A 19172-nucleotide genomic window follows, 5' to 3' on the forward strand; every position below is an offset into this window, starting at 1 on the left:
AATGGTATGATTGCTTTGCTATTGCTGGATCTTGAGTCATGTTTGATCTGCAACGTTTGGTCTGAGCGTTTGATCTGGATTTGGCTGAACGGTACAGGCTCGTGTAGCGCTGTTAGATGGAGCGTGAGCGGCTTTCTTGTTACAGGCACAGAATCCCATTGAGAACAGGACTGAAACAGAGAGGTATAGAGGCGGCATCATCTGAGTGAATTGCTTTCAGCAAAACACTTCAAAGACATGTTTAGAGGACCTCAAAGATATATTAACTTGTTGAAAATGAGTGTGTGTGTGTGTGTGTGTGTGTGTGTGTGTGTGTGTGTGTGTGTGTGTGTGTGTGTGTGTGTGTGTGTGTGTGTGTGTGTGTGTGTGTGTGTGTGTGTGTGTGTGTGTGTGTGTGTGTGTGTGTGTGTGTGTGTGTGTGTGTGTGTGTGTGTATGTGTGTGTGTGTGAATGAGAGAATAATAATAATACTAATGTAACAACAGCAATAATTATAATAATAATAATAATTTATGCAAACAGTTTTTAATATAAAATGATATAAAGTGAAATGATTTCAGTGTATCAACCTAAAAAATATATAGATATGTAGCATATTTTAACAACACCATGATAATACTGGTCACTATAATCGTGATGTGAAACTTTCATACCATTACATCTCGTGACCAGGAAAACTATGTATTTTTTTTATTAAATTTTTTTATCATTATTATTATTTGAATGTTTAAGAACATATTTACTGTAACAGCTAACAGTTATATAGTGTCTCTAAATAGTAAAAGGCAGTGTGTGACACCTAGTACCTGACTGCCAATGTGTTAAAAATGCAGGCAAACTTTAGATGGGATTTTCTCTGTTTTTCTCTGCTCTGAGACTTGAGGTTTAACTAGATTCTTCTTCAAAAAGTACTGTAAAAATCGAAAAAATGTCTGAGACTTGTGCCACAAACTACTGGGCTTGGTCAGTTATAACTGATGTCTCTCTTAATTTCCTAATAAGGAGAGGAAGTCTTTCTGTGAGGATAGTTGATCAAATTAGTAGGCTGGCGGCATATAGATACAATAGAGAAAACGGCAGCAAAAGAGTGGATAAATGTCAAACTGTGAGGTGAATTGACCATCTTTACCCTCAGACACAAGCTTTATAATCAAAAGCCAAATATAAACTTCAGCTTTTCAAGTTAACTTGAAGAGGTTATGCTCTCAAAAATGTTACATCATCAACGGCAGGGTTACACCTTTATGTCATCGGACCATCTCTCCTTAAACATATCTTTATATATATCTTGTTTTTGTGGCATGTATGGATAGTTTAATGGGAGGGCTTTAGGACCCTGGGGAAGCAGGGACGCTATTAAAGAGAGACACAGGTATTGACGCCTTCTTTTTGCTGGTGTGTTTGGTCACTCCCTGGAGAGAGAGAGCTCTAGAAGTTGGTGTGTTTGGTCCCTGGAGAGAGAGCTCTGGAAGCTGGTGTGTTTAGTCCCTGGAGAGAGAGCTCTGGAAGCTGGTGTGTTTGGTCCCTGGAGAGAGAGCTCTGGAAGCTGGTGTGTTTAGTCCCTGGAGAGAGAGCTCTGGAAGCTGGTGTGTTTAGTCCCTGGAGAGAGAGCTCTAGAAGCTGGTGTGTTTAGTCACTCCCTGGAGAGAGAGCTCTAGAAGCTGGTGTGTTTAGTCCCTGGAGAGAGAGCTCTGGAAGCTGGTGTGTCTGGTCCTTGGAGAGAGAGAGCTCTAGAAGCTGGGGTGTTTGGTCACTCCCTGGAGAGAGAGCTCTGGAAGCTGGTGTGTTTGGTCACTCCCTGGAGAGAGAGAGCTCTGGAAGGTGGTGTGTTTAGTCCCTGGAGAGAGAGCTCTAGAAGCTGGTGTGTTTAGTCCCTGGAGAGAGAGCTCTGGAAGCTGGTGTGTTTGGTCACTCCCTGGAGAGAGAGAGCTCTGGAAGGTGGTATGTTTAGTCCCTGGAGAGAGAGCTCTGGAAGCTGGTGTGTTTAGTCCCTGGAGAGAGAGCTCTAGAAGCTGGTGTGTTTAGTCCCTGGAGAGAGAGCTCTGGAAGCTGCTGTGTTTAGTCCTTGGAGAGAGAGCTCCGGAAGCTGGTGTGTCTGGTCCCTGGAGAGAGAGAGCTCTGGAAGCTGGTGTGTTTGGTCCTTGGAGAGAGAGCTCCGGAAGCTGGTGTGTCTGGTCCCTGGAGAGAGAGAGCTCTGGAAGCTGGTGTGTCTGGTCCTTGGAGAGAGAGCTCTGGAAGCTGGTGTGTCTGGTCCCTGGAGAGAGAGCTCTGGAAGGTGGTGTGTTTAGTCCCTGGAGAGAGAGCTCTAGAAGCTGGTGTGTTTAGTCCCTGGAGAGAGAGCTCTGGAAGGTGGTGTGTTTAGTCCCTGGAGAGAGAGCTCTAGAAGCTGGTGTGTTTAGTCCCTGGAGAGAGAGCTCTGGAAGCTGCTGTGTTTGGTCCTTGGAGAGAGAGAGCTCTGGAAGCTGGTGTGTCTGGTCCTTGGAGAGAGAGCTCTGGAAGCTGGTGTGTCTGGTCCCTGGAGAGAGAGCTCTGGAAGCTGGTGTGTCTGGTCCCTGGAGACTGTGAGAGAGAGCTCTGGAAGCTGATGTGTTTTGTGTTTTGAAAGCCATTCTTGCACTTCAGGATCTAGTATAATTTATGCCAAACACTTCAATCAACTTCAAGCATGTTTAAGCTTCGTCTTCTATCAAACCCTCCAGGACCCTAAATTACCTAATTTATGCAAATGACATGTCGTCAGCTTGTGACTGCAACTTGTTCCTGTTTGCGGACGACTCAGCCCCGCTGGTCTCTGACAAGAACAAGTTACAGGTTGAAAAAGCCCTCAGCTCGGAACTAGGCAAAATCTGCATATGGCTCGCCGACAACAAACTATCATTACACATGGGCAAAACAGAGTCCATTCTCTTCGGTTCAAATAACAAACTCAGCAAGACCGACGGCTTCTCGGTTACAGTGGGTGACAATATTGTCACAAGGAAAGATGAAATTACCTACCTGGGTTCCATCCTAGAGGCTAATCTTTCCTGTGACAAAATGGCATCCAATGTAATAAAAAAAGTCAACCAACGAACACGATTCTTGTACCGGATCTCCTCTCTGGTAAACAAGAATACCCTGAAGACTCTAGCAGGAGCACTCATTCAAGGGTACTACGACTATGCTTGCACCTCATGGTACCAAAGCACCTCAAAGGCACTAAAAAACAAATTACAAACATCTCAAAACAAGCTAGTCAGACTACTGCTTGACCTGACTCCTAGAACCCACCTCACCCCTGCCCACTTTGACAACCTAGGATGGCTTAGAGTAGACGACAGAGTACAGCAACTTGCAATGGGCCTGGTCTACAAGATACACTACGCGACCAAGGTACCCATGTACATGTCAAAATACTTCCCAAAGGTCAGTGAATACCACGATCACAACACCAGAGGGAGCTCCACAAATCATGTAAAACCCAGATTCGGCTGAAACAAGGGACTAAACACGTTTCGCAATTATGCCACATCAATGTGGAACGCCCTACCCAAAGCTGTAAAGGAATGTGAATCACTACCCACTTTCAAACACACTCTCAAAAAACACCTACGTGAGACTGCAATTCGAAACTGGCCCCTACAAATGTCCTAACCTAGTTGTACAGTAAATGACCAAGTAAGGCTTTGTCAGTATTCCAATGTACAGTGTAAAATGTGTGTGTGTCCCCTACCCAACCCCCCCCCCCCCACCTCCAATGTACAGCCCTTACCCACCCACCCACCCAACACCACCCCACCCACCCAACCTCCTACAATGTACAGTTCCTACGTCAATGTATACACTCTTTTTCTGGACACTTTTGTATCACAAACAGTACTGTATTTGCAAATCTGATATGTCATAAATCTATAGATGTAGCAGATGTCTATCTGTATGTCATGTATGTCATATATGTTATGATGAATTGAAAATGGGGGACCCTGATGTAAACAAGACGAAAGTCTTTCTCTGGTCTGCATCCCCTTAACAATTGTATGTATTGAGCTGTACTGTACTGTACTGTACTGTACCCATTCTGCAATCTGTTAATAAACTTTTCAATCAATCAATCAATCAAACCCTACATCATACAAAGACACTAGAATACACACTTTTATTACCTATTGGAATGCCCCATTCTTGCACTTCATTATTTTTGCTGGGGGAATTATACAATGTCGTGGAATATATTATCATGTCATTATAAACAGCTTGACTGGTTCAATATGACCAGCTATGTAATGTGCTCAGATACTGTCAGACACTACTGTCCCTTTAATGTGGGGAGAGGATGACTTTTGACCTAATCTTTTTCTCTCCTAGCAAGGATTGTTTAGCATTCCAGTTAAGAACATAACAAACAACACCTCCTAGCCAAGGCTGGTTCTCCTTTGGGCAGACTTTGTTTACCTGTCTGGGTGTCTAGTGGACGTCATTTCAATTGTGTATTTAATATACGTGTGACTAGAGCTCTTGGTCATTTTATGGCCAGATGCTACTGTGTGAACATGTTGTCTCTGACTGTAAACTGAACTTTCATTGTGGCCACGGTGAAATAAACCTTTCTATTATTAATAATGACTCAGAATGATTAATGTAAACGGCTCATCGTTTTGTCCTTTAATATTTCCCATTACAGATGGCGACGAGAGATGTTTATGGGATTTTTTAAACTAGTTTTATTTTATTTTTAAACCGATGGGTATCGAGGTTGGCCGCCAAACGGACTCTGCAGAGAGGTTGAATCCTGGGATTCCAGGGGAGCGGACAAAACGATGAGCCGTTTGCAGTCACGTGTTTTCTGCTGTTAATCTCTTTTCGCTCTACTGAAAGAGTTTTGTGAGAATGTTTGTTTTGAATAAGTTTGTATGGGAAATGCTCTTTTTGCGAGATACTCTCATGTTTTTTTTTGTGATTCTATTTTTCAGCCTGGTGATTGGAGTAATATGTTTTCCGCCTGGACACTGTATTATGACCACCCAGACCTGGACACTGTATTCTGAATCCCGACTGACCAGAGACAGGGGGTTTTGCCAGAGACCACCTGTTTACCGGTCATCCGTCATCATTCATTGATATGTGGACTAATGTCTCCCTCTAGGGGTTGGTTGATGTAATAAAGTTATTCAGTGAAGTTGTGTTTTTTGCCGTTTGATGTTGGAGACAGTAATCTACCCGTATTATAGGTTAAAGTCTTGTTTTTGGCCTTTTTTTTAGGGTTAATGGCGTTGATTGATGGTATGGAATGATAATATTTTTAGTTGTCATTATAATAATAATAATAATAATAATAATAATAATAATAATAATAATAATAATAATAATAATAATAATAATAATAATAATAATAATAATAATAATAATAATAATAATAATAATAGATTGGATTTTAAGAGAGAAGCGCCTTTCTCAGACTCAAGGACACTGTACAAGGAAAGGATGGAAAAAATAAGAAATAAAATTGAAAAAATATAATAAAATACATAAAAGATCTGTGTATAGTAACAACAAGAAAAAACAAATAAGATAAAAGAGATAAAAAAAAATTTAAAAGGAGGCAAGTTCTGTCCAATTGGATGAAGTGGTTGAAATTAACAAACAAACAAACAACAAAACAAAACAACGGAATCTGTGGCTTAAAAAAAGTCAGGGGTGGGCTACTTGGGAGCGGGGCCGTGTTGCGTGAAGGCAAGTGTGAACAGGTGGGTTTTTAGCTTGGTTTTGAAGAGGTTGATGGTGTCAGAGCCTCGGATGAGGGGGGAGAGGGAGTTCCACAGTCTGGGGGCAGCTGCAGCGAAAGCTCGGTCTCCCAGTGTGGAACGCCTGGTGCGGGGGATGGTGAGGAGGTCGGAGTTGGAGGATCGGAGGCCTCATGCTGGAGTGTAGGGGTGGAGTAGGTTGGTCAGGTAGGAAGGGGCCAACCCGTGCAGGGATTTGTAGGTGAGGAGGAGGATCTTGTAGGGGATTCGGTAGTTGATGGGGAGCCAGTGGAGTTTTTGCAGGGTGGGGGTGATGTGCTGCCAGGGTTTGGTGCGCGTGAGGACCCTCGCAGCAGAGTTTTGGACGTACTGTAAGCGATCCAGAACCTTCTTGGAGGCCCCAAGAAGGATTCCGTTACAGTAGTCGAGGCGGTGATAATGATTTGTGATTATTATCAAAGGGGGGAGTTGTCGTGGAATATATCAATATTATTCAGCTTTACAAATACAACAGGATACAGGCAAAACAAGGCACACAAAAAAAAATACAAAACACAGCAGGAGCTGTAGGTGTGTGAATGCTGGTTCCTATATGCATTGTGTTTGAGAATACAGCTATTACCATGTTGGCAGGTTCCTTTCGCCTGTGGCTTTATTATCTATGTTCTCAAAATGCATTTTCATTGAGGATAGTCTTTTTATGTGCATTTATGCAAATTAATGTCTGTAAGGGAGAGAGAGAGGCTGATTAAGAGGTAAAGTGCCAGACAGCACAGCAAAACACACCCAAAATATTATGTGCACACTTCGTGTATGTAGTAGAAAAGACTCACGCACATCCCAAATGTAGTCACGGGTGCTAGACTCGAATTAGATCTGTAATGTTTGTGGAAGAAAAGTCTGCACACCGTCTAGTGTTCCCAAGTTTTAATGTACTTGAACACAACGTTTCGGCCTGTGGCCTTTTTCAAGTGTCAACGACATGTGAAAAGGGGTGGGGTATATATACCTATACAAATTAAAGGTCAAGGTTGAGCCAGGTCAATCAATTAGCCTATAGGCTACACATTTACAGACCATATTGCAGCTCAAGTGCCTAGAACATATGGTACACTTCGTGTACACCTCGTAGCCCCCCCCCCCCCCCAAATCCAATTACAGCTCCTCCCAGGCAGCGTGTCAAAGTGTCCTTGAGCAAGACACTTACACACCCCTAACTGCTGCCAATGAGCACGGTCGCCTCGGCCGTCGGTGTGTGAATGTGTGGGTGAATGGGTGAATGTGGGGCATAAATTGTAAAGTGCTTTGCATAAAAGTGCAATGTTGTATATAAATGCAGTCCAGTTACCATAAAGCGGGGTCACTGACTGCGAGCAGCGCGCATACACACACGCACACACACGCACACACACACACACACACACACAAACGTTCACCATTCCCTTCTGTTATTGTACAGAGACCGTCAACCCCCCCCCATCATTAATTTCCTTTACCGTCAGTAGCACAACCAAGGGTGCACACCTGGGAGTGTTACATTCATTCATATTATCATACATACATTCATTCATATTATCATACATATATTTATTATATCGTGGTTGTGGGTTTTATTAGTGTTGCTATTTGCTTGGTTTAGGTTAATGAGAACATTTGTATATAGTGTGTAGGAAATTGTTAATGAATTGATGTGTAGCACCTGTGTAGGAAGTAAATTAATTATGTGTGGCACCTGTGTGAAGCCTGATGTGAGGCTATACCGGGTGTACATGAGGGCTGTTTTGGCCGAGCAGAGGAGTCTTCACCTGCGCAGTTACAAAGTAGGTAACATAGTGAAGCTCCGTAAGTGTTTTAGTTTGTTCTGTTTAGTATTGTGAGTTATTGTGGAACTCATTGTATATTATAGGTTGGTTAAGAAGGTGGATGGAGGAATGGAGGGTCTGGGAGTAGAGGGAGGGAGCAGGGTGGAGGGACAGGATAAATCAAAGTGTAACCTGTATTGTATTCCGTTTTGATTTGTAAGATGATGGTGTTGCAATAAAACAAACAAAAAAATCAATGATTGTTCATGGAATGCTCCGTGAAAAATGTTGAACCCCCACCACCCTCGACAGTGCTACAGGATGGTCTGGTTCCACTTCCTCGACATAGACCCCCGTGGTTCCAATCCACACCTCATCTTCCGACCCCCCCCCCCCCCCCCCCCTTTCCACTCCAGCTAGTCTGAGCAGTGGCCTCAGCCTGTGGGGATCTCAGCCTGTGGGGATCTCAGCCTGTGGGGATCTCAGCCTGTAGGGATCTCAGCCTGCACATCTCTAAAGCCTATACTAGCACAGAAAACAGGTACTTAAACACCCCAACCTGCCTTCCACTGTCGGACAAACGGCCTGTCAGGAGGCTTGGTGTAAGTGATGTAAATCAGACGACTCTCTCACCACCTTTTAATGTGAAGATAATTCACAGACAGGAAGACATTGTATAGTAGAGGCAACCACTAAGATACGCAAGATTCACATGGCTCACAGCATTGCAAATAAAGTCCAAGCTACTGTCACAGATAATGGTAGCAATTTAGTAAAAGACTTCAAAGACTTCTCAACTGAAAGCGATGAAGACGATTATTTTCTTGTCAATGTACACAAGGCACTTGAAATTTGTCTTTTCGCATATCCCTATAGTTACACATACACACACAGTCCTCATATCCCTCCTAGTTACACACACACACAGTCCTCATATCCCTCCTAGTTACACATACACACAGTCCTCATATCCCTCATAGTAACACATACACACACAGTCCTCATATCCCTCCTAGTTACACATACACACAGTTCTCATATCCCTCATAGTAACACATACACACAGTCCTCATATCCCTCATAGTAACACATACACACATTCCTCATATCCCTCATAGTTACACATACACACAGTCCTCATATCCCTCCTAGTTACACATACACACAGTCCTCATATCCCTCATAGTAACACATACACACAGTCCTCATATCCCTCATAGTAACACATACACACAGTCCTCATATCCCTCATAGTAACACATACACACAGTCCTCATATCCCTCATAGTAACACATACACACAGTCCTCATATCCCTCATAGTAACACATACACACAGTCCTCATATCCCTCATAGTAACACATACACACAGTCCCCCACACATATGCATATCATCAGAGAGGTCAGAGTGCAGTATAGAATAGAATAGAATAGAATAGAATAGAAATACTTTTATTATCCTGAGGGAGATTTGACACTGCAAATCGCTCAACATTAAACATTTAGACAGAACAGGTCACGAAATAAGAATAACAAAACAAATCAAATTGCCTAAGATAAGAATAGAATAATATAGAATAAAAATGGAATAAAATATACAGTAAATAAATACAGTAAAAATATACTGAAGTCTACAGTGGGTGTAATATTGCACAGTGCTGTTTCAAAAGTAAGAGTCCAGGAAGATGGTAACTGTCACTCTGTGCCCCTGTGGCAGTTTGAATGGGGTTCAGTGCCTTGCTCAAGGGCACTTAGGCAGAGATGATGGGCACTGTAGATGACCTGCAGCCACCCATCAGTCACCAGCTCACAGCTGGAACACACGCTCCTGTCGAGGCCGGGGAACGAACCTGCGACCTTGACGACGAGGCAGATGACCGAGGTGAATCCCAGGATGGGTGTGATTCTGAAGAGAGAGAGAGAGGGATCTCCATCTACCCCGCCACCACCAGAGACAATGAATCGAATCACACAATGAATCTAATCTTGTGAAAGCTTTGACATAGGGGCCCATTTCTTATGGACTAAGGCCCACCGATAATAACCATTGGCTGCTGAAGATGTTGAAACGTAGGGGAAAATGATTCATTGTTCCATTTAAGTGATGCACACAACTGGAGGCAAGTTTGTGTGACTGATGCTTTCCCATGAGATTGCCTCCTTGAAGGAATATGCTATAAGGTCTTCACCATCGATCGTCCTTGACCTTCTGCAAGGAGAAGAGAAACGCTTCTTTGGAACGCTGATGCCCATACTGAAGAAGAAGCCATGCGAGAAGAGAGGATGCGACGCACTTAGTCTCTGACGTTATTAGCGCCATCCTGACAGCAATAGACACTGGCTTTGCAGAGTTGGTCAACAGCCAGGATGCAAAGATTGTCCCACAGTTTTGTTTGTGGTGGCTGCTGGAAGAAGCTGAAAAAAAAGAAATGCATGCAATCTCGATGTTAGTGGCGACAGTGGCTGAGGAGGTAGAGTGTAATCGTAAGGATCCTGCGTCTCAGCCGCGAGCACGGCCCTCTTTATTACAAAGTCAAGTCAAGTAAAGTCAAGTAATTTATTTATATAGCACATTTAAAAGCACAAGAGCCAACCAAAGTGCTGTACAATCAAAGCTTAAAATCAATGTCCTAATATAAAATACACAAATACAAAAATACAAAAAGGCACAGCAGGACAAGACAGTACATTCAGAGAATAGGACAGTAGGACAACACACGGATAGGGGAACACAAAGTACAGTAGCACACAGGGGACAGAGGAGCATAAGAAGAGATACAAGAGGGAGGGGGCAGGATAAAATTACATGGGAGTGTGTGAGTTAGGGTGTGGGAGAATCAGGGTTTATTGAAGGCCAGGGAATAGAAGTGGGTTTTTAGATGGGCCTTAAATGTCTCCAGCGAGACAAAGGATCCAGATGTGTATATTTTTCCTGATTATACAGCGGAGGTGATGACCCAGCGCAGAGCCTTCAGTGATGTGATGAAGACCCTCCGAGAGGCAAATGTGAAATACAGCCTACGCTTCCCAGCCAAGTTGCGCGTCGAGCGCAACTCTACTGTCAAGATGTTTGTCACGCCGGAGGACGCTGTGCGCTTTTCCGAGACTCTCGACTGATGGACCTGGTCCCAAGCTGGCGGTCTCAAGCTGACTGTATAAGCTGATTTGTTGACTATTCAACATAAGACACGTGTGAACACTTTATTATTTTCATCCCCTGAGTTGTGGAGGGACAGCTGTCTAGGTATTGGTAACTATAACGTTAACCGGTGCAATGCGATGCCTATTCTTTTGCCCAGCTGTCTTCGTGAGTATGGGTTTTGCCGTTCAGTTTTGGTAAGCGGCGGTGGGAGGGTTTATTGTGTTGCCAGTCCTTATTGTTATATTTTTGTATCTGAAGTCTCTTTCAAGAAGGTGGATGATCAATGGATTAAAATCTACTTCATATACCATGCTGTTTGTATTAAGATTGTTATCACTTGGTCGTGATGACGCAAGGGGTTAATATAATGGGGGGGTGAGAAGCCTATTACGATGGTGTCATGGAACACTAAAGGATTGGGTAGTGCAGTTAAAAGGGGAAAAGTATTTGCTCATTTGAAAACATTGTCTGCAGATATTATATTTTTTTAAGAGACCCATATAGCTCCAACGGAGCAGAGGCGCCTGAGGAAGCACTGGGTGTCACAAGTGTACCAATCTGCTTTTTCTTCGAAAGCAAGAGGGGTTGCTATTTTATTTAGTAAATATGTCCCATTTCAAATGTCCACGGTAGTCTCCGACCCCGGAGGCAGATATGTCATGGTGTCTGGTAGCATTAATTCACTCCCAATAACATGCCTGAATATTTATGGTCCTAACATTGACGACCCAAGCTTTTTTCATTAAATATTTGACATAATCCCTGATGTGAATGCCACCAACTTGATTTTAGGTTGAGATTTTAATTGCTATCTAGATCACGCATGCAGACATGTAACACATATGATCAAATAGGACATAATAACAGTGATAGTGATATAAAATGGCATTGGTTGGAGCAATTCATATTATGAATCATACTTCAGTTAGCGTTTTATATGCCTAATGAGTTGCCAGAAGTTTCAAACATTTAAATTAGGTTTAATATTTGACTTAACTTTTTGCATGGATGAAAATGCATCAAGTTGGAGAGAAAAGTTCAGACATAGATCATAATTTGTCACAAGCCGTTAGCTTTCTATTGAGCTGCTTTTAAATCGCTCTCACGCACCACAAGTTAACGTATGAATTCACGTGCGTTTTAATCACCAGTAACTCCCACTTGTCTCTTCGCAATAAATCTTCCATCATCTGCAAGTTAACTTTTGAATTTACATGTCTTTTTAATCACCAAGATCCCCCGCCTGTGAGGCCCCCAGGGGCCAGATGGTGTCCCATGCAGGTTGGGCCCTGAAGAACACCGATCCTTCTCTATCTCACCCTCAGGGCCCTCTGTACCTCAATAATCCCTGAAAAAGAAAACAGCAGAGCTAAACTAACACAGGCCTGTAGGTCTAACATCTGTTCCTATGGAATGCTTCGAGAGACTAGTCCAAAACATCATCCTCCCACATGCCGTATCGCCCTTCTTGGATCCCCAACGATTTGCATATTAGTGCTGTCAGGCGATTCAAAAAAAGTATCTAATTAATTACAGGATTTGTAATTAATTAATCAAATTAATCGCATTTTAATCGCATAACCATTTTAGGCCTGATATTCTATATTCTATAATCATATTTCAAATTGCATGTGTCCGGATGGCAGAATTCAGTACTGTATCTACAAAAGCTTCTGTTTAAAAACTTTAAACATCTTCCATTTATTCATTTGCTTAGATTGCTCAGGTCTAGTCAATTTTAGCATGGTGTTATTCACAGTCAAAGATAAAAAAAAAAAAAAAAAAAAAAAAATTGAATTGTTATTCTCATTTGGTTCATTACAATTGACTCAAGCCTAGTAACAGACACAGTATTTCTGACACTGGGAATACATTCCCTGAGATCCATAGATGTCCCTAGAATCAGATACCAAGAACATGCAAATGCAAATAAACTGACAGCCCTACATATAAGCAAAGCAGAGGTAGGCTACAGATGATGGAGTGGCCTCTCTCCTGCACCGTCTTGCAACACCTGGACCCTCAGATGATGGAGTGGCCTCTCTCCTGCACCGTCTTGCAACACCTGGACCCTCAGATGATGGAGTGGCCTCTCTCCTGCACCGTCTTGCAACACCTGGACCCTCAGATGATGGAGTGGCCTCTCTCCTGCACCGTCTTGCAACACCTGGACCCTCCCGGCCCGGAGACTCGATGCCAGACTTATTTTCATTGATTTCAGCTCCGGCTTTAACACAGTCCAGTGCCACCAGACAATCAGGAAGCGACATCACCTTCGAGTCACTAATCCACTGGATCCATAACCTCCTCTCTCCAACGGACCACAGGCGGTTAGGCTCGACCGTCCACTGTCACCCACTATTATTCTAAACACTATAGTGATGCCAATTACGGCTCTTTTGGTTCCGGTCCTTTCCAAGAGCAGCTTGTCGTTCTTTTCTTTCAGGAGGCGGGTGGTTACTTGGTTTATCAGTCTTAAATCTGAATCTTTGGTTTATCCACGGAATAATCACTAGGATAATGATAGTATATGATTTTTGGATACGATTTAGATACTTAAAGCCCCAGGAAACAAAGCCTCAAATCGTTAGAATGTATGTATGATGGGGCGGTTAGGTGGCCGAGCGGAGATTGCGTTCGTCACCAACCCCGGAGCTGTGAGCTGGATTCACAGGCGAATCCAGCTCACAGCTCCGGGGTTGTCACCAGCTTGGCTGGCCGTCTGCACTAATACAATTGGCTGTATTAGAGGGTGGGAGAAGCTGGCGGGGTGGGTCCGGGTCGTTGTAAACAGCGACTCCTACAGTTCGGTCGGGGCGCCTGCTAAGCGCGGATAGGACTTGAGGGGGATAGTGTGATCCTCCCACACGCTACGCCCTCTCGATGAGAATCCGCGCTGCCAGGTGAAAAGAAGCGGTGATTGGCTGGACGTGTGTCGGAGGAAGCACGTGGTAGCCTCCACTCTCCCAGATGATCTGACTGTGGGGGGTAAGTGCGCAGCGACCAGGAAGGGACTGGGAATTGGCATACGACTAACATTGGGATGGGAGAAAATCGGAGGAAAAAATGGAGGGGGAAAAAGATCAATAAAAAAAAAAAAAAAATAATAATGTATGTATGATATCCAACATGAGTGTGATATTAAGCGTCCACCAAGTTTGAATGTAAATATAGGTCTCTATTAAAATCATTGCTAAACAAGCGTAGTGCTGAAAATATACACTTCCGACTGCTGTTTTGATAGGGTTAGGAGCACACACGGAGTAAGCTGCAGGTCATCATGAACGATGACATCCACCCTCTCCACCACACCCTGGCAGGACAGAGGAGCAGTCGCAGTGGACGGCTCGTATAGGGGGTCCTTTGTCTCCACAGCCATCAGACGGTTCAACACCATCTATCTATCTATCTATCTATCTATCTATCTATCTATCTATCTATCTATCTATCTATCTATCTATCTATCTATCTATCTATCTATCTATCTATCTATCTATCTATCTATCTATCTATCTATCTATCTATCTATCTATCTATCTATCTATCTATCTATCTATCTATCTATCTATCTATCTATCTATCTATCTACTATCTGTCTATCTGTCTATCTGTCTATCTGTCTATCTATCTATCTATCTATCTATCTATCTATCTATCTATCTATCTATCTATCTATCTATCTATGAATGAATGAATGAATGAATGAATGAATGAATGAATGAAAACTTTATTTAACAGATTGCAGAATGGGTACAATACAGTACGGCTCAATACATACAATTGTTAAGGGGATGCAGACCTGAGAAAGACGTTTGTCTTGTTTCCATCAGGGTCCCCCATTTTCAATTCATATAGACATTTATGACATACACAACATACATGACATTTATGGCATAGGGACATATAGGTATTTAGTACTGATACATTTGTGACATAGGCGGTATTCAAATATACAGTACTGTTACCCCTAGATCCTGACAGAGTATATACATATGATGGGGAGGGGACTGTACATTAGGAGGGGGTGGGTGGGTGGGAGGGAAATATACATACGGCGGGGAGGAGACTGTCTATTAGGAGGTGGTGGGGGTTTTGGGCATTTACGGTGGCCAGTTTCGAATTGCAGCCTCCCGTAGGTGCTCTTTAAGGGCGGTTTTGAATGTGGGCAGGGATTCACATTCCTTTACAGCTTTGGGTAGGGCGTTCCACATTGTTGTGGCATAATTGCGGAACGTGTTTAGTCCCTTGTTTGAGCCGAATCTGGGTTTAACATGATTTGTTGAGCTTCCTCTGGTGTAGTGGTTGTGGTATTCACTGACCTTTGGGAAGTATTTTGACATGTACATGGGCACCCCGGTCGTATAGTGTATCTTGTAGACCAGGCCCATTGCAAGTTGCTGTACTCTGTCGTCTACTCTAAGCCATCCTAGGTTGGCAAAGTGGGCAGGGGTGAGGTGGGTTCTGGGGTTCAGGTCAAGTAGTAGTCTGACCAGTTTGTTTTGTGATGTTTGTAATTTTGTTTTAAGCGCCTTTGAGGTGCTTTGGTACCATGAGGTGCACGCATAGTCATAGTACCCTTGAATGAGTGCTCCTGCCAGAGTCTTCAGGGTATTCTTGTTTACTAGAGAGGAGATCCGGTACAAGAATCTAGTTCGTTGGTTGACTTTTTTTATTACATTGGATGCCATTTTGTCACAGGAAAGATTTGCCTCTAGGATGGAACCCAGGTAGGTAATTTCGTCTTTCCTTGTGACAATATTGTCACCCACTGTAACTGAGAAACCGTCGGTCTTGCTGAGTTTGTTATTTGAACCGAAGAGAATGGACTCTGTTTTGCCCATGTGTAATGATAGTTTGTTATCAGCGAGCCATATGCAGATTTTGCCTAGTTCCGGGGTGAGGGTTTTTTCAACCTATCTATCTATCTATGGCACCTACTGTGGACAATTATTTCCTTCGGACGACAAGTAAACCAATCGATCTCATTCAGTTTCTCATCAGTGCAAACTGCTGCGTTCTGAATGGGAGAAACTACTGTAATAATAAAGAAAGATCATGGCCGACCCCTCCCACCCCGGACGCAGCCTCTTCACCCTGCTCCCCTCTGGGAGAAGGCTGAGGATCCCAAAGGCTGTGAAAGCTCGTCACAGACTGAGTTTCTTCCCCTCAGCTGCCGGGCTGATCAATGCCTCAGGACCCCCCCCCCCCCCCTCCGCTCCCAAGTGACACTGGCACAATGACACTGCACTGCATTGGTCTTTACTGGAACTCTGCACTTTACACTTTATATATATATGTATTTCAATTATTAATCCTCCACTGCACTGTTTTTGTCCTGTGTCTGTGTTGCTGTTACTGTGAAAAGAATTATGAAAAAATGCATACACTGTAATGCGGCAACAATTACTGTATGTGTTTTTACACAAATGGCTTAATAAAGGAATCTGAATCTGAATAAGGAGTTTACACGTGTGGCGACCAAGGCAGTTGTTGACTACACACGGTACTAGTTCCTTGTGAAAATCTGCCCAGGTTTGGTGACTTTAATGTAACCTGGAGCTCTTCACACAGGCAGGGTGGACACCTCCTGAATACACACACACACACACAGGCACGTGCACACATAGAGCCCAAGGGGTTCTATGTGTGCACCTGGCCACCTGCCCTTTTGAGCCTCATAAAAAAGTGCCCTTTAAAGTTTTTATTTTTATTTTATTATATTTTTCTTTTTTTACCGTTGCGCATAGACGGCCCTTCCAACTGAACATTTTCAGGATAGAATAAAAAATATTAGGTAAAGAGAGAGAGATGCCCCGTATTGCATTGCGTATTCACGCGCGCTGCACGCTCGGTACTAACACACCACACACATGTACATGTACATGTACAGTGTCCTTGTCAGCCTTTGAGCAGTGCTGTGCACGTCCCTGTGCACGTCCCTGCACACACCCTACCAACCAGAGGAACGGGGAAGATCCATCCGACCAGCGTCCCTGATGACTTCCTGTTGAATGTCGAGCAGCGCTGAGGGACTGTGTGGCCTATACCGGCTCACTGTGGACTCTTTACGCAGTCGTGTGACATCATAGAGATGTGAGAACAGATCCCCCCCACAGACGCGGTTCGACCCGGCCCGCTCTAACGAGAAGGAGGAGGAGGAAGCCTGGTGGGCCGATGAAACAGGCCTCTCTCCCTGTGGAACAGCCAGCCAAGAGGAAAGGGCACATCAAAGAACAGTCAGCCAAGAGGAAAGGGCATCAAAGACACATGCATGTGCAGCATGTTCGTACTGTGCCGTCCGGGCTTCTTACCTCATAACCAACCTCTCTCTCTCTCTCTCTCTCTCTCACTCTCTCTCTCTCTCTCTCTCTCTCTCTCTCTCTCTCTCTCTCTCTCTCTCTCTCTCTCTCTCTCTCTCTCTCTCTATCTCTCTCTCTCTCTCTCTCTCTCTCTCTCTCTCTCTCTCCTATGGGCCGTTCTCACCCAAAGCAGCAAAGTCTAGCGGCACAGCGGCATTCAATTAACCCTTTCACTGCCGCACTACCAAACGGTTAACCATTTCACTGCGACGATACACAGAAGGTTAACCCTTTCACTGCCACACAACAGAAGGTTAACCCTTTAACCGGGTTAAGGGCCACTCTGACCGCCTCCAGCCTAGTCTAGCGGCGTGGCTGCATTCAATTAATTTCCAATGTAGAGGAGCGTATACCTCGCATGTACCCCGTGGCCACCTTCGCTCCTCTACATCAGAGATTAATTGAAAGCAGCCACGTTGCTACATTTACATTTTGTCATTTAGTCATTTAGCTGACGCTTTTATCTAAAGCGACTTACAAGTTCTGTACGACGAGTCATCAGGAAGGGCACAACTCTCTATCAGCTGAGTAACAATGTTAGATTTTAGATAATGTTTGAAGAAGTGCGTCTTTAGTCGACGGCGAAAGATTGGACAGGTTTTGGCTGTCCTACCTGTGGTGGGCAGTTCGTTCCAACATTGTGGGGCAAGGACTGAGTGTATGCGGCTTCTCCTTGATGACCCTCCCGGAGCTCGGATAGGAGTGGCTCTGAGACGGACAGAAGATGCAGAGCGTAGGGGTCTTGAGGGAGTGTATTTAGAGACCATTGACCGGAGGTAGGCGGGAGCGGTTCCCTTTGCCGCACGGTATGCTAGGTCGAGGGCCTTGAAGCGGATTCGTGCGGCAATGGGGAGCCAGTGCAGGTCCGAAGTGGAGGACTTTTTTGGAGGGTCGTCGGAACCAGCCTTTACTTTCCGATGTGCGGTACCTGGTGCGGTACCTGATGCGTGCCCTGCGGCTGCATACGCTCCTCTACATAGGAAATGCATTGAATGCAGCCGCACTGATAAACTTGGCTGCTTCGGGTGGGAACAGCCCATTGCTCGCACGCACGCACGCACGCACGCACACACACACACACACACACACACACACACACACACACACACACACACACACACACACACACACACACACACACACACACACACACACACAGGCAGGGATTTACATTGATGTGGAAACTGAAGATGTTAATTAATGTGCACTGTCCCTGGGTAATATATTTATTTTTAAATAAACTTAAAACGTAATCAATAGCATGCTTGCCCCCCAAAAACACACATACCTTAAGTAAGTCGTATTGCAAAGCTTGCAAAGAGATGTGAAGAGATAGTTTGACTCACCCCATATTTGCATATGGCCAGGAAATATTGTTTCTGTGGGTTTGGCGGAACTCATAATAGTCATTATTATGTCTCTACTACTGTGCACTCAACACTGTAGCACCCAAGTCTCAACACTGTTTGAAGAGTTGTACCCTTCCTGCTGACCTGTTGTACAGAACTTATAAGTAGCTTTGGATAAAAGCGGGTCACCCCAGACAGACACACACACTGTCCTAGAGACCTGGAGGCGTGTATATTTTCCCTAACGGAGTTGCACTTCCGCGTTCGGTTTGCGCGATCTGATTGGCCACTGACGTACGCTCTCTCTATGCCCAAACAGCGCGTTACGCTAGTTCTGCTAACAGCCTGCAGCCTGCTAAGTTTTCATCTCTCTATATTAACGTGATTCCATCAACACAACCTAACTGTTCAAAACACGACAAGACAGTTTGCATCACTTCCCACGGTTCTCGGCACTTATTCTACCGGTAGTGCGGTAGTTGTTGCCACGGTATTGGGTCTTTGGGTGAATACTTCATTGGAGGGGAAGAAGAACACTGATAGCCCCAGACCACCGCCCCGCGAGCCCCAGACCACCGCCCCGCGAGCCCCAGGCCACCGTCCCGCAAGCCCCAGACCACCACCCCGTGAGCCCCAGGCCACCGTCCCGCGAGACCACGGGACGAGACCAGGTAGAATTTTAGGCGCAAGGGAAACAAGTCTCGCGGGGCGGTGGTCTGGGGCTCGCGGGACGGTGGCCTGGGGCTCGCGGGACGGTGGTCTGGGGCTCGCGGGACGGTGGTCTGGGGCTCGCGGGACGG

General features: G+C 44.6%; 1 pseudogene across 1 annotated transcript in view; it reads left to right on the forward strand.

Moving 5' to 3' along the window:
* Positions 1-13944: 13944 nt before the first annotated feature.
* The window catches only part of LOC311232635 (QRFP-like peptide receptor), a 68741-nt pseudogene continuing 63513 nt past the window's right edge, over positions 13945-19172 (forward strand). The window contains exons 1-2 of the transcript in view: positions 13945-14013; positions 16754-16830. The product of the transcript in view is annotated as a QRFP-like peptide receptor (transcript). The remainder of the gene's footprint in view (positions 14014-16753; positions 16831-19172) is intronic.

Source organism: Notolepis coatsorum (genome assembly GCF_963971535.1).
Source record: "Notolepis coatsorum genome assembly, chromosome: 7".
NCBI lineage: Eukaryota > Metazoa > Chordata > Actinopteri > Aulopiformes > Paralepididae > Notolepis > Notolepis coatsorum.